The 13,593-nt window shown below is 43.1% G+C and overlaps 1 protein-coding gene across 2 annotated transcripts in view; it reads left to right on the top strand.

Moving 5' to 3' along the window:
- CACNA2D3 (calcium voltage-gated channel auxiliary subunit alpha2delta 3) overlaps window positions 1-13,593 on the top strand; it is a 768,096-nt gene that overhangs the window by 249,887 nt on the left and 504,616 nt on the right. The window lies entirely within an intron of this gene.

The following is a 13,593-nucleotide window of genomic DNA, read 5'->3' as shown; positions in this document are numbered from 1 at the left end:
AAAGGCCCAAGTTCCCTGATTAAAATCGGACATTCTGTTTAGAATTTCAGGGAATGAATATCCTAAAAATGTCTCCTTGACTGCGCTGCGGATGGAGATGGGGAGAAAGAAGCCACAACGCAGTATCAAAACACAGAACACTTCCTGAGTTTCCCCACAGTATGAATTAATCACATTGGATACTAATTATGTCCTTGCTATACAACAACTTCCTGTGTAAACTGTGGGAAAATGCGAGAACTTTTCCAAGCCCCACGCCAGTTTTACACTGAGTGCGTATATGGGAATTTGTTATTTGCTAGGCGTCTCTTTCAATACAAATTACTCTCTGCAGATTTACCAAGGTGCAGTGTAGCTAATTTTTCACTTTCAGGAAAATTCCTGTTCTTTCCCCCTCCTTCTTTAATCAAAGAGTTTAAAGTATTGGGGCTGGGTCAATAATCTAGCTTTGGCAGAGTTGTTGGGCTCGTTCAGAATTATTTGTGCATAATGTTATTAGGAACCCCAGTGAATTGTTTGACTTCCGTAACTTATAACTCTCTGTTCCCAGAGCCAACATTTGGAATTCACACCACTCAGTTACCAATTTTTTTATATCTTTGATTAAAGCTCCTCTTCCAAGTCAACATACTCAGAAGTCGGCCTAATCCTGGGCCTGGTTTGGTTTCTTGATGTGCCTGGGTCCCTCAGTCATATCCAGGGTCTAACCAGTAAATTCTAAAACTAGCTGGACCCTTGAGTTTCCTCCAGACCTGTAATGACTTCAGCAAGGCCAACACTTTCAGACTAGGGTGAATGCTTTAAATCTGTGAAGACACCATCAGTAGAGGGTTTCTCTACATTTATTTGATTACTGTGGAAATTTGCTTGGGAAAGAATTCTTTTATGAAATAACATATACATATATTTAAAATAAACCTGACCTTGTAGTTTATCAAAATAAGTACTTATAAAATGTATTGAAAAAGTTGGTTGTTCAAAGCTAATGTCCTTCTGTATGGGACTCCTTAGATCAATTATAGCGTAAAAACCATGATGAGGGTCTGTGTTAACTAATATCGAAGATGGCCATGCTGTGTTTTCAGGCAAAACATAATAAAATAGAAACTGCAAAATGCTCTTTACTGCTGTGGTCCCATTTTTATAAATGTGTGTGTTCATAGATATACATCTAAAAACGATATGTCACCAGAATAGTAGAATTACAGCTATTTAAAATGTTTTGATCCTTCTGTGCCTTCTTATTTTTATGATGAAGTTACATTTTATTATCGGAAAATAAATAAGGAAGCTCTTGTTGGGGATAAATGAAGATCGTATTTGTTTTAAATCTCTCAATTCTCTTGGCGTTTCGAGATGCTGCTATCAAAACATAACTGGAGCAAAAAATGCAGATGCATTTCTGTTACCAAGTGAATTCTAGAATATAACATTCTCCAAAATATTGTAATTCATTTTAAAGAAGGAAGAAGTAAAACATGCTCTTTCCTAACCATCTGTGAGTCTCCCCCTGAAAACAAAAGCTTTGGAATCACTTTCTCAAAGCGTTCAGTGCCAGTAGACCCATTCATGTGTTTCTTTCCATTGGGCCTGGTTACGAACGACTGTTAAGGTTTTATCAGAGCATTACAAATATATTAGGAATGTGAGGCTTTCAGCATACGCATATTGCTGCTGCTGTTTATTATAGGTTTTTTTCCTAAATTACCTCAGGCATTAATTTTAAGAAAGCCTTCCTGGATTCAATTTATTTTAATTAAAATATAAAATGAGAATGGAGTAAAGGTTGACATTTTGGGAAGTTCCCTACCATGTTGTCTGCATTGTATCTTCTGATTTCCAATTGCGGATATAGACCAAGGATTACTGGGTTTTGCTTGATGTCACCACGCCTTTTGCTTGGGCCAAAAGAATTAAGTGGTGGAATTAAAAAAAATAAAACAAACAAACAAGTGGTTTTAATTTGGGTAGGCTAACACATTTTTTTAATGTATTTTTTAAAATTTATCTTTATTGTTGAAAGTATTGCATATGTACCACCTTTTTCCCCATTGATCACCTCCACCCTGCATCAGGCTCACACATTTTAATCAGAATATTATGAGCTAATGTTCTGCTGCAGAGCAAAAAGTGAACACAAATCCACTTGTGAAATGGATGGTAAAATGATCCTGTGTTGAGCTTAATTTGACATTAAAGGTTGGGAAGAAAAGGAGCAAATATAGCTCATGGGACAATGACTGTTGCTTATCGAAGTTGTGAGTAGCTGGGTATTTATGTACGTGTTCCATGTCCGTCTCCTTCTAGTTGTGAGCTCAATGAGAACAGAGACAGCGTCTGGTATCTTCTTTGTTGTTGTAATGCCAGGTACTAGCCAGTGCCTGCAGCTTGGTAGATGCTCAATAAATAAATATCAACTGAATGAATATATCCTGTAAATGGTAAGCTTGTCGCCTTCTCATATGTCTGCCAGGAGTTATTTTTCCTTTGACCAGCTCTTCTTAAGCTTTCATAGAATTAAAATTTGAACTCTAAAAAGTAATGTTGGAATCCATTCTCCTTAAGAAACATTAGAACAGAACTGTTACATCCAGTTACAGCAAAGATGGAATAGCCTCATTATACCCAGGTCCTCCCTCTTGCAACTAAAAAGGTATAGACGTCCCATAAGGAATGAGCATAGGAAGACCTTGAGAGGCAGAAGGAAGAAGATGGACTACCTAAGGGCCTGCAGACATGAGGAACCACAGGGCTGTGGGTCCCCTGGGTTTTCTTATTGCTTCTCATACATCATGAGCAGAACACTCCAGAAGCCTTCCACCTGGACAGCTAACAAGCACAGACTGCAAGAAAAGCCTGTTCTCTCTAGACAGAGGACTGGGGAAAGGATGGCCTCGCAGCAGAAACCTTTTTGGCAATATTCACTTTACACCAGCCAAATACCAATGGAAAAAACCATCCCCCACTCACTATGTTTTTAGCAGGACCAAGCAGAATGCTGATCTCCCACCCCAAGCTCCCAACCAGCAGAATCAAGCAGCAGTGCTCCAGTTTCCCACCTGGTGGTGTCGGCAGAACTGAGCAAGGAACTGATCTCCTACCCATGCCTGGCTGAAGCAAGTGGAGAGTGTCAGCATCTTCTACTGGGTGGCATTCGTGTGGCTGAGTAGGAATCTGCAGTTCCATCCCCTGCTTGGTGGACACAGCAGTGTCCCTATTCCCCTGCCTGGGCCCTGTCGGGGGGGAGGGCCCAGAGTGCCAGGCATCAGGAAGACAAATGAGGCAGATTGGAGCTCATAAGCATTCTCCTTTCTTTCATGCCAGTGGGCAGCTTAACCTCCACACTTCACAACCAAGCAGCAACAACGAGACTGAATGACATGGTGTGAACAGAGCCAGTTGGTACTCTAGTTTTGGTCCACCCCTCTCCCCCACCAGTGCCGGTGGGGTCCCATGTGGCATCAGTGAGACTGAACAAGGTGGTGTGAAGTGAGGCTCTCAGTACTGCAGTGTCCCCGGCCCCATGTGATACCTCCACCTGGCATCAGTGAAGTGGCATGAGGTGCTGGGAAGCAGGCTACACTCTGCTCCCTTTTCCCTTGGAGTTAGTAGTACCCAGTGGGGCACTGGGCTTCTGTGTCCATTTTGCAACAAAATAGTGTGTCAGCTCTTCCCTTGTCCACTCTGCCAATGGCAGTGCAGTCTAACAGAGAGTTGAGCTTACAAGTCTTCTCAGAGCCAACACGGTGATGTGAGTTGGAGCCCCCCTTTCACTGGGAAGATGTCAGCAGGGCCGAAGGGCAAGCTGAACTGCCGTCCCACCTGAACGCAGTAAGGTAATGTGACTCAGAGTACCACTTTTGTTGAGAGAGTGTTGATCTGAATTTATCCAGCCTCTTGCTACAGCTCCACAGGAGGAAAGACTGTGAAATGAGACTGAATAGGACTCACAGTCCCATAATATCCAAAATGGTCAGGATACAATTGAAAACCAAGAACCAAGAAAAATCACAGCTCGAATGAGAAAAGACAGTCAACACAAATCAAGAATGAATTTGCTGTTGGAATTATCTTACAAGGATTTTAAAGAAACCATCATAAAAATACTTGAACAAGCAATTATATTGTTTTCTGAAAGGAATGAAAATAGAAAAAAATAGAAGTTTTTTAAAAAAGAACCAAATGGAAATTGTAGAATTGAAAAATACAATCATCTGTCTCCGCTCTTCCCCACCCCAAATAAAAACGTGCTGGATGGGATCAGTAGGGGAGTGGAGGTGACGAAGTAGAGAATCAGTGAAGTTGGGGACAGATCAAAATAAATTATCCTAGAGTTTACCCGAGCTGAAAAACAGAAAAATAGATTGGGGGGAAGAAAAATAGATTGGGGGGAGGAGGGAGTCTGTGGGACAATAAAAAATAAAAAGAAGTAATTATATCATCAGTGACTGAAAAGGAGAGGAGAAAGTGGGATTGAAAAAATATTCAAAGAAATAATGTCTGAAAGCTTCAGAAATTTGGTAAAAGATATAAACCTGCAGACCCAAGAAACTGAAGCTGAGTGAACTCCAAATAAGATAACCCAAAGAAATTCACATGAAGACACACCAGAATTAAACTTCTGAAAACTAAAGTAAAGAAAAAAAAATACACTGGTGGAGCCACAGTATCAGGTGATATGGGTGCTACTCAGTACCACCCTGGTGACAAAATCAAGTGCACAGGGGCCATCTGATTAAAAAAAGAAAGAAAAGAAAAATAACACTATTTATAGGGGAATATCTATTTGAATTACTGCAGATTTATCATCTGAAACCATGGAGGTCAGAAGAAGTGGTATATTTTTTTATTACTGAAAGAAAACTCAACTGCAACAAGAATATCCCTCAGGAATAAATGGAAATAAAGAACTTCTCAGATTAAAGAATACCAAAAGAATGTGTTGCTGTCCTGTCTACCTTTAAATAATAGCTAAAGGAAGCTGTCTCAACAGAAACAAACTTCAAAAAGAAAAGACGAATTTTAGAATGGGTCAAAGTAAGGGTGAATGTAATAGACTATCTTTCTTCTCATGAATTTCCTAAATCATGTTTTCTGGTTGAAACAAAAATGATAAAATCTAATGTGTTGCTTAATGTATATAGGGGACACAGTTACTACAATTATATTTAAAAGTGGGCTGGTTAAAGAGAACTCAATGCAATTAGGTTTTCTACACTTCACTAGAAACATCTCTACTAGTAGACTGTGATAGATTATGCTCCATGTTGTAATATATAGAACAACCACTATTTTAAATTGGCAATTCTCCTTCCTGACACTTTTCAAAACATGGTTACACACCTGTATATGCACCTTACGGCATGTAGAGTGTTGGCTTATGAGGATTCTACATAAATGCTTCCATTTGTACATGGCATTCTGCAAGGTGCTTCTTTACCCAGTGTTTTTTTACGATTCCTCATAACTCCTGTGTTAAATATGAATGCACCAGTTTATTTTTCTGTCCCTTTATTGAGAGGTGTTTTTTCAAGAGTTTTTCCAGTTTAGCTACTACAAGCAATTCATAATGGACATGCTTGTTGGAAGCCCTTGGAGTGCGTGTGTGTGTTTGTTTTTGAATTTTATAATGGAAATAAAACCCCTTGGATGTCTTCCCCTGTACCATTTCCTTGGCTTATTCTGGCCTGTATGCTAAGTCAGTTCTCACAGATCCCATTTAGCAGGGGAAAGGTTTCCTGGAAATGCAAGCTCCGTGAGACTTAGATGTGCTCCTATATCACGATAGGTCGTCAGCCAAGGAATTTAGACAGACAGACATTGCTGGTCACTCCTCCCTGACTACAGGGGTGTTCAAGAACCTGTGGGTGAACTTTTTTTTTTTTTTGGTTTAAACAAACTGATTACTTTTTCTAAAAAAAGGCAAAAAGAAAATTTTTCATTACACCCAAAGATAAATGATTGCCCACAGTTGTGTTTCCTTGAGCATTCCTCGGGCTGCTAGAAAATGAGCTCCTTTCTTTGTTTTCCTGATTCCTCACAGCAGGGGTGGACATGAACCCTCACACCAGTTGAGATGGGTAAATGTAGCTAGTCAGGAAAGCAAGGGCACGGTGTCCAGCTGCGCTCAGCAGGCGGGAGACGTCTCTGGGGCTGACAGTGCCTGCAGGTTGGTGCGTCTTCATTCGGTCAGGGTTGGACAGACAGTGTGGATGCTGGACAGCCCATTGGTGGGGTGGGGAGAGGATACATAGATACAGATGTATACACAGTCTATATATTAGTTCTGTAGGGGTCATACTAAGGGAAATATTAGAGACAAATAGAATTACAGTAAATTAGTGATGACTGAATGGCTAACTAAAATTTCTCTGAGGACAAGAAAGGCTTTGTTAACTCCATGGGGAGGGTTAGAGAAAGGAGGCAGAATCACTCCTTTTATAACTATAATGCTCTTTGCATGAGGAAAATCTGTTGTTTTCTAAGTAAGTTGTTTTTTTTTTTTTTTAAACTCCTTTGTAGCTTACTTCCTAAATATGATGGTAAAACATTTGGAAACTGACATGGCATGTAGAGGGTTTGGTTTCTAATTTGATATGCCTTAGGATGTGTGATTTACCTTTATCGGCCACCAAATAAGGGACATGAAGACTTTTACAAATCGTTTTCAGTTCTGTAAACCTTCCTGGAAAAATGTTGCTTTGGGAAATCAGGATGATCTCCTGTTGCAGATTTCCAGAGCAACCCCTTCAGAGAAGGAAAAGCTCTTTGAGAAATAAAAGTATAATTAATACATATTTCTTTGTTTAAAGGAGAGATCGAATTGAATTTTTATTAAAAACATTTAAGGTGACCTGTGTTTTGTAGCAAGGGCATTTAGACGGCTAAATTATGATAAAGGGAGTATTGTGTTTGTCAGCCATTATCATTCTAAATTTGCATAAAAGTAATCATAATAGTGAGAGACATTAAATGCATTAATTATCCATTAAAGGGGTAATTTAACAATCATTAAGGGAGGCACTAATAGATCAGTGATCATCTTTACAAATGATGTGCTTGATCTAAGCTTTATGTAACACCAAGAAGATAATCTGCCATTTTTACTTTGGTGAAACATACATTTTGTTTTAGTTTTCTGGTAGCTTTTGTTAAGAATTAAATACTGGAATGAGTAAGCAAGCATACATATTGTGCTCGTTCCGTAACTTTGTGTAAGATACATGGGAACACCAGTACTAAATTGTCGGCCAGGTGTGGGCTGGTGACAGTGGCTGGCTGCGTCCATATATCCACCTGCCATGGGTGAGAAACCTTGCCATTGTCTCAAGTTCAACAGTTATCAGAACTGCCTCATCCTCCCCAGTGCCCCCCACCACAGTGACCTTATGACAGTTGGGGAAGCCCACCTTTCAGCTTCTGGACACCACAGCTAGGAGTCTGGGTTCACCTTTGTCCAGCCCACCTTGTGTCTAATTTTGCAATATCTTTGTCTCCAGCAGGGTTAGTGTGCTTGCAAATGGAAGAAACCCACTCAAGCTAGCCCGCATAAAGGAGACTATTTCAAAACTCAGGAGAGAAAGCTATGGAACCCAGGGGCAGCTGAATAATCAGGCTTCCTGGGGGCCTGGGCAGAGAGGGGCGGTCCTAGCAACCAAGGCTGTCTCTCTCCTACCCATGCTTTTCTAATTTAGCCTCTTTGCAGACCTGGTTTCTCTGCTTTGCCAGAAACGTGGGCCCCAGCCCACGTTTAAGGGCTTTTCTGAGGCCAGTGCTGGCAGCTAATGGACTAGAGGGTTTGAGTCCCAACCCCAGATTCCTGGAAGGGAGAAAGTGTGGCTGTGTTTTGATCACGCACCCACCCCTAGTTCAGTAGACCATGGCCCCGGGACAGGTTTATGTCATAAAACATGCCTCAGGGGAGGCAGTTGCAAAGAAGGCTGGTTGGTGGCTGGCAGATGCCCTAAGTAAGCCTGCCCTTGACCTCTGGGATATACACTTCCCTCACCAAGGGACACCAAGTTTTCCCCTGGAATCTGAAGGCTGGAACCAGCTCTCACAGTTTCTCTCCCTCCAGGCTGCCCCCTCCCCTCTTCCGTGCCACAGAGCTGTCTGATGTGTTTCTCCAGTGTAACATTTACATCATGTCACTGTCATATTTGATAAGCTAGGGTCTTTCTGATATTCTGATTCCCACAAGTCCAGGCCTTCTCTTGCATTCTAATGGCTCTCTGACCTTATCTGGCCAGCCTCGTCTTCACCGCACTGTGGACCATTCTAGCACCCAGCAGGACTGGCTTGTTGTCCACTCTTTTCTTAGCCCCTCACCCCTGGACCTGTGCTTCCGCTTTGCTCCTGGTCTGGGATGTCCCTAACCTCTCTCCTCTTCAGTTACAGAGATCCAGCTCAGCCCAGGCAGACCTGGGTTTAAGCATCTGGAGTGGGAGGGGTCATACCTACCTTGAAGAATTGGTGTGGAAAGCAGCCAGTTCTGAGGCTTTCTCCTGGGCCTGGCAATTCTGTTAGGAATGATTTCAGCAGTGTAGGTGTTTTTGTTTAAGGCCCAGGTGAAGCCCCACCCTCCCCAGGAAGCCCACCTTAATCATGCCCCTCCTTTCTCTTTTCAAGCTGCCTCTGTCTCTGACACAGTTTGGTGAGGAACTGTAGTATGCCCTGCTGTTCCTGAGCCCCCTTGTTGGACTGCAAACTCCCTAAGGGCAGGAATGGTGTCTTCGATTTCTTTAGAATCCATTGTGCTCAGCACTAAGAATATGCTTTCCTTCATTATTAGACAAAGGTGATCTAGTTCCACTCAGTAAACATTTCTAATGCCTTTTATGTGTCAGATATCATTCATTGAAAAAATTATCCTTGACCCAGCAAGGGCCCATGGAGTGAATAGATTGTGGAGGATGATATGTTTGATTGACATTGTAATGACACAAAATCTTTTACTTTCAAGTCTCTAATTATGCATGGTTTTATACTGGCTCTTGAACAAAGAAACCCACAAAGAACTTTTCCCTTTGCTTGAATCTGCTTAAATTATTGACATGGACTTAAGTAATGAACCCATCATGGTAGACTTCTTATGACTCACAGAGCTTGTTTCAAGCCCTTCTGCCTTTCCTTGCCCATGATCTCTCAGCCTCCCTTGCATCCGTGAATGCCCATGGGCCCTTGTTCTTGTGAGTGGGATATTAGCAGATGCTTCAAGAGACGGTTCCTTTCATCAATTAAAAACACAAAGATTTGCCCTGGCTGGTGTGGCTCAGTTGGTTGGAGTGTCATCCCGTAGACTGAAAGGTTGTGGGTTCGATCCCCAGTCCAGGAATGTGTGGGAGGCAGCTGATCGATGTTCCTCTCTCACATCAGTGTTTCTCTCTTTCTCCTTTCCTCCCTCTAAATCAATAAAAAAGTAATATACATTTTTTAAAAACACACAAAGATTTGTAAAGAGAAGGCTTTTTCCCATTTTGCCTTTTCCCTACCTGGAAAGCAGATGCTGTGCTTGGAAATGAAGCAGCCATTCTGCTACCATGAGATTGAAAGCCATAGGCTAAGGATGGACTAGGAAGATGGGGGAAGCTGGTACCTCAGTGATGTTATTGAACAACTGCACATGCCCTTAAGTACCTTCTTCTGGGTACCATTACTCATGAGACAAACAAAGGTTAATTGGTTAAGCCATTGTTCAGTGGTTTTTCCCTTCCTTGCAGTTGAATGCACTGTCAATAGATGGACATTCACACAGCAGCATCAAATCTTTAGCTGACAAGTGATAAAAATCAGGCTGCTTGGCTGTTGTAGTTAATTCAGTTGCTCCCTAAGTCAGCATTTATTCATTCATTAATCCATCCTTCATTAATACAATCAACCATCTATATGTCCATTCAGTCTTTATGAACAAGAGAAGGACTTACTGTATGTGTAGCACTGGGCTTGGTACTCTGAGAAACAAGGTTCTCAGGGTTCCCATCTTACTCGTGACCAGAGACAAAGGTCAGAGACCCAACAGGCAAAGAGCTTGGGCTTTTGGTGGATCATGAAGCCATCCCACTATTTGCTAGCTGCTTGGGTACTTGAACATGAACCATATCTCTGTGAGCTGCCATCAGTAGAAATGGCTATTAATACCTACCCATTGGGAAGGGCTGTATGGAACATTTAAAGATGTAATATGTGTCCTGGACACAGAGGTGCTGAATGAAAGCCAATGGGAAAGGAAGCTAAGGGAAACTCTTGATGAAGAAAAGCACCTTGAAAATAAACACTTCTCTTACTGTATTGGTTAAAGAGACTACATGCAGTCAGGGGACAGGGACAGCCTATGTGCCAGAACCAGTCTTTAGGGAATCAGACTAGACCGGGAATCCTTCCACACCACCAGCCATCTGCCTTTCCTCGGGCTGTTTAGTTTTACCGTCTAAGTGCCTGTCTGTGTGTGGTGGGGAGGTGGGCGGGCAGGCGTGGCAATGAGAACAGTTCACTTCAGGCAGTGTCTTAGGTTGTGGGAAATTTGTTGCAAAACTCTTGACTGGAAGGCTCCAGTTTTTGGATGTTGATCTCCATATAAGGTATCCCTGTCTGGGACTGCTGATCCTTTCAGGTTCCTTCGCTATGAAGAATTTGGGAGACAGGAGGGGAAGGACCACCTGCACTGGGGATGCTTTCTTCCCTCCACCTACCTGTCTGCCTGCCCGCCCAGCGTTTACGGGAGGAGCAGAGGCACATCTACAGACGGCCTGGCACTGTGCTCAGCCCTCCATCTGCTGCTGGCCTGCAGGGACTTGGCGTCCTTTCCTCCCGGGGTCGGTCACATTGTGTTCAGCCTTCATGCTTGTCTCTTGCCACGTCTTGTCTTTAATTCAGGCAGATAGAAGAGATTGGGAAGGGAAATGACTTTCACGGTTTCCTCCTCTCATCTGAGTCATGGGTCACGGATCAAAGTGGCCACAAAGTCATCTTTGCTTTGTAGAGCTCTATTGCAAAACTTGCTGTTTTGTTTTGTTGGGGAGCATAGGCTGAAGATTTGCTTTTATGCCCTCCCATCCTCTTTGCTTCTGACTTCCTTACTATGCTCAGCATGGGCGGCTGACTTGAAGCCATAGGTGATGCCCAGTTTCTCCCTGCAAGGCAAGAGTGGAGACCTGGCCACCTTTAATGTGACAAAAACAATGAGTATGACACAGTTTCCCCCTTGCCATCTGTTCTATATTCTATTGGATGCTTCCTCAAGAAATTCCCTTGGTTGAAAATATTAACCAAGATGCCCAGTTCTCCTCTGGCTAGGGGGAAACTCCTGGCCTGGAGCTGGCCTGTCAGCCTTTCCCGAGACTTCAGTTTGAGTAGAAAGCCCCAGACACTTTCTCTGGTGTTTTCCTGACCATGATCACGAATAATTCTTGCCCTTGGAAATCCATGGTGGCCCTTGTTCCTTCTTTCTCAAGGTTTGTTCTCTAGTCTTCTTGTTGATTCTGTGAGGTCCCCATATGCTTTTAAAACATTCCCTCTTGGTTTAAATTGCCACAGTGAGTACTTTTTGAAACCAAAGAATCCTGGCTAATGCAGTTGGCCTTTTCATAAACTAACCTGTTCCTTTTCTTGCACTTTCTGTCTCATTTTGTCCATGGACACTACCTCCTGAGTTGGTAAACACATCAAGGGGACCAAGTAACAGTGATTAGGGCCCTAGGGAGCTGAACCTCTTCTCTCCTGGGGGCACTCAGAGCTGCCAACAGCTCTTGCTTTTGCTGGTTTTAAGTGAATGGCTGGCCTGCCTTTCGAGGCACTCAGAGCTCTATATTTCTGAATAACATAGCCAGAGGGGCTAATGAATCCTTACCAAGAACTTAGTTCATTGCTCAGTCAGTACTGTTTTTAGAATTTCCTGACTAGAAATAATTGAATTCCTTTTACTGTTGCTTTAGAGATAAAGATTCTCTTTCTTGGGGAAGACTCTGTCTCTCCCAGTGTAGCCCAAATTCTACATCGTCCATGAAATCATCCTCTCCTCATCTCTCCCCTCTGCCTGAAAAGAGTGAGCTTCTGCCTACCACAAATGAGTCAGAACCAAATGTGCCAAAGAGTGCAGATTCCAGAACCCACCTGGGCTAGGCACAGAGCAAGTAGGAGTCGAATAGGCCAGGTGTCAGATGACAAATGATAGTGACTCTGAGCTTTAGTTAAGGATTACAGAGGCAGGGAAATGGACTGGGATCTCACTTTGCTGGGCTCCAGCAATGGCAGCCATGTGCAAAGTTAGGTCGGCTGTCCTCAGAGCTGAAAATCTATATTTGAAGTGAACTATCCCATTACTTAAAAAACTGTTGGCAACAAATTGAAATTTAAAACATTGTGCAGATCTCACTACTTAGGCCAAACAAAACATGCCTGCAGACTGAGCATAGCCTGGGGTCTCAAGAATTCTTGACCTCTGTGCTCCTCAGGAACCGGTCTGAGTTATAGTAATTAACAGAAAAAAGCAACCTGCAGAAGAGCGTGCACAGAATGCATTTCTGTCCATACCTACGTCTGTCTCTTTATTTATTTGTAGATACGCTTGCATAGAATGTATCTATATCTGTATCTGCATGTGCATAAACACAAATGCATGTGCTCACACATTCATCTATGAGTGGAGAGAAAGGAGAATTCACATCATTAGCGCCAGAGGGGAGGAGGTGGGGACCTGTTGGGACACTTACAGTTTTCACATCTCATTTCCGTAATGTCTAAGTTTTCAGTTAGAAACATGTTTTTCTTTGGTATTCAGAAAAAACAAAAAGAATACAGCTCACATGGGAGGAGGAGGTGGGGCCTGATAGTGCTCTGTTACCCTCAGCAGCTCCTGGTTTTATAGGGGAGGTGTTTCCAAGGCCCGCTTGTCGCAGAGCTCCCCGGAGGCAGGGACTGCCTTATTTTCATTGTGTCTCCAGTACCTGTCATAGAAGCTTCCCTGATATGCAGGTGACCATCGGTGTGCTCTGAGGGGCCTGGATGCATGGCTGAGGCAGGCTGGTAGAAGCAGCCCCGGCAACGAAGAATCCCGAGAGCAGGCTTGACCCGCCTGCATCGACCGTACACACTGAGTTTCCTCCACCTGTGCTCAAAGAAGAGACAGTTTCATTTTGCTGGGAGATGTCTGCTGATCTGCGCTTTCATAAAAGGTGCTTCAGGTTTGACACTTTCCGTGCCTCCTAATTCATCTGCTGTCTCTCTTCTCTGGACATCCACACGTGATCAGAATAGGTGCCCTTACCTGTTCTGGTTCTCAGTTCCCGAACGTGGGCCAATTTGGTCAAGAACATTCATGGGGGAAAAATCCATAGAGTACAGAGACAAGATAGACCACTCTTTGCGCCCAGGGGAACAGTGAGGCCTTGAGGTGGACCTGACTTGGGGAAGGCATCACAGGCAGTGAGGGGGAAAGAGAGGGAGAGGCCAGGTGCCTGGGCCCTGAGTCAGGGCTCTTCTACAGTGTTCTGTTTCCTTAAAAACACTTAGAAAAGGACAGCAAGTAATAAAACAAACACCAGGATTACCATCCAGAATAGATGGATGTTTTACCTTTTGTCATTTTCACTTTTTTGG

Source organism: Miniopterus schreibersii, assembly GCF_964146895.1.
Source record: "Miniopterus schreibersii genome assembly, chromosome: 15".
In the NCBI taxonomy this organism is placed as follows: domain Eukaryota; kingdom Metazoa; phylum Chordata; class Mammalia; order Chiroptera; family Miniopteridae; genus Miniopterus; species Miniopterus schreibersii.
This window is presented reverse-complemented; position numbering and strand designations above follow the sequence as displayed.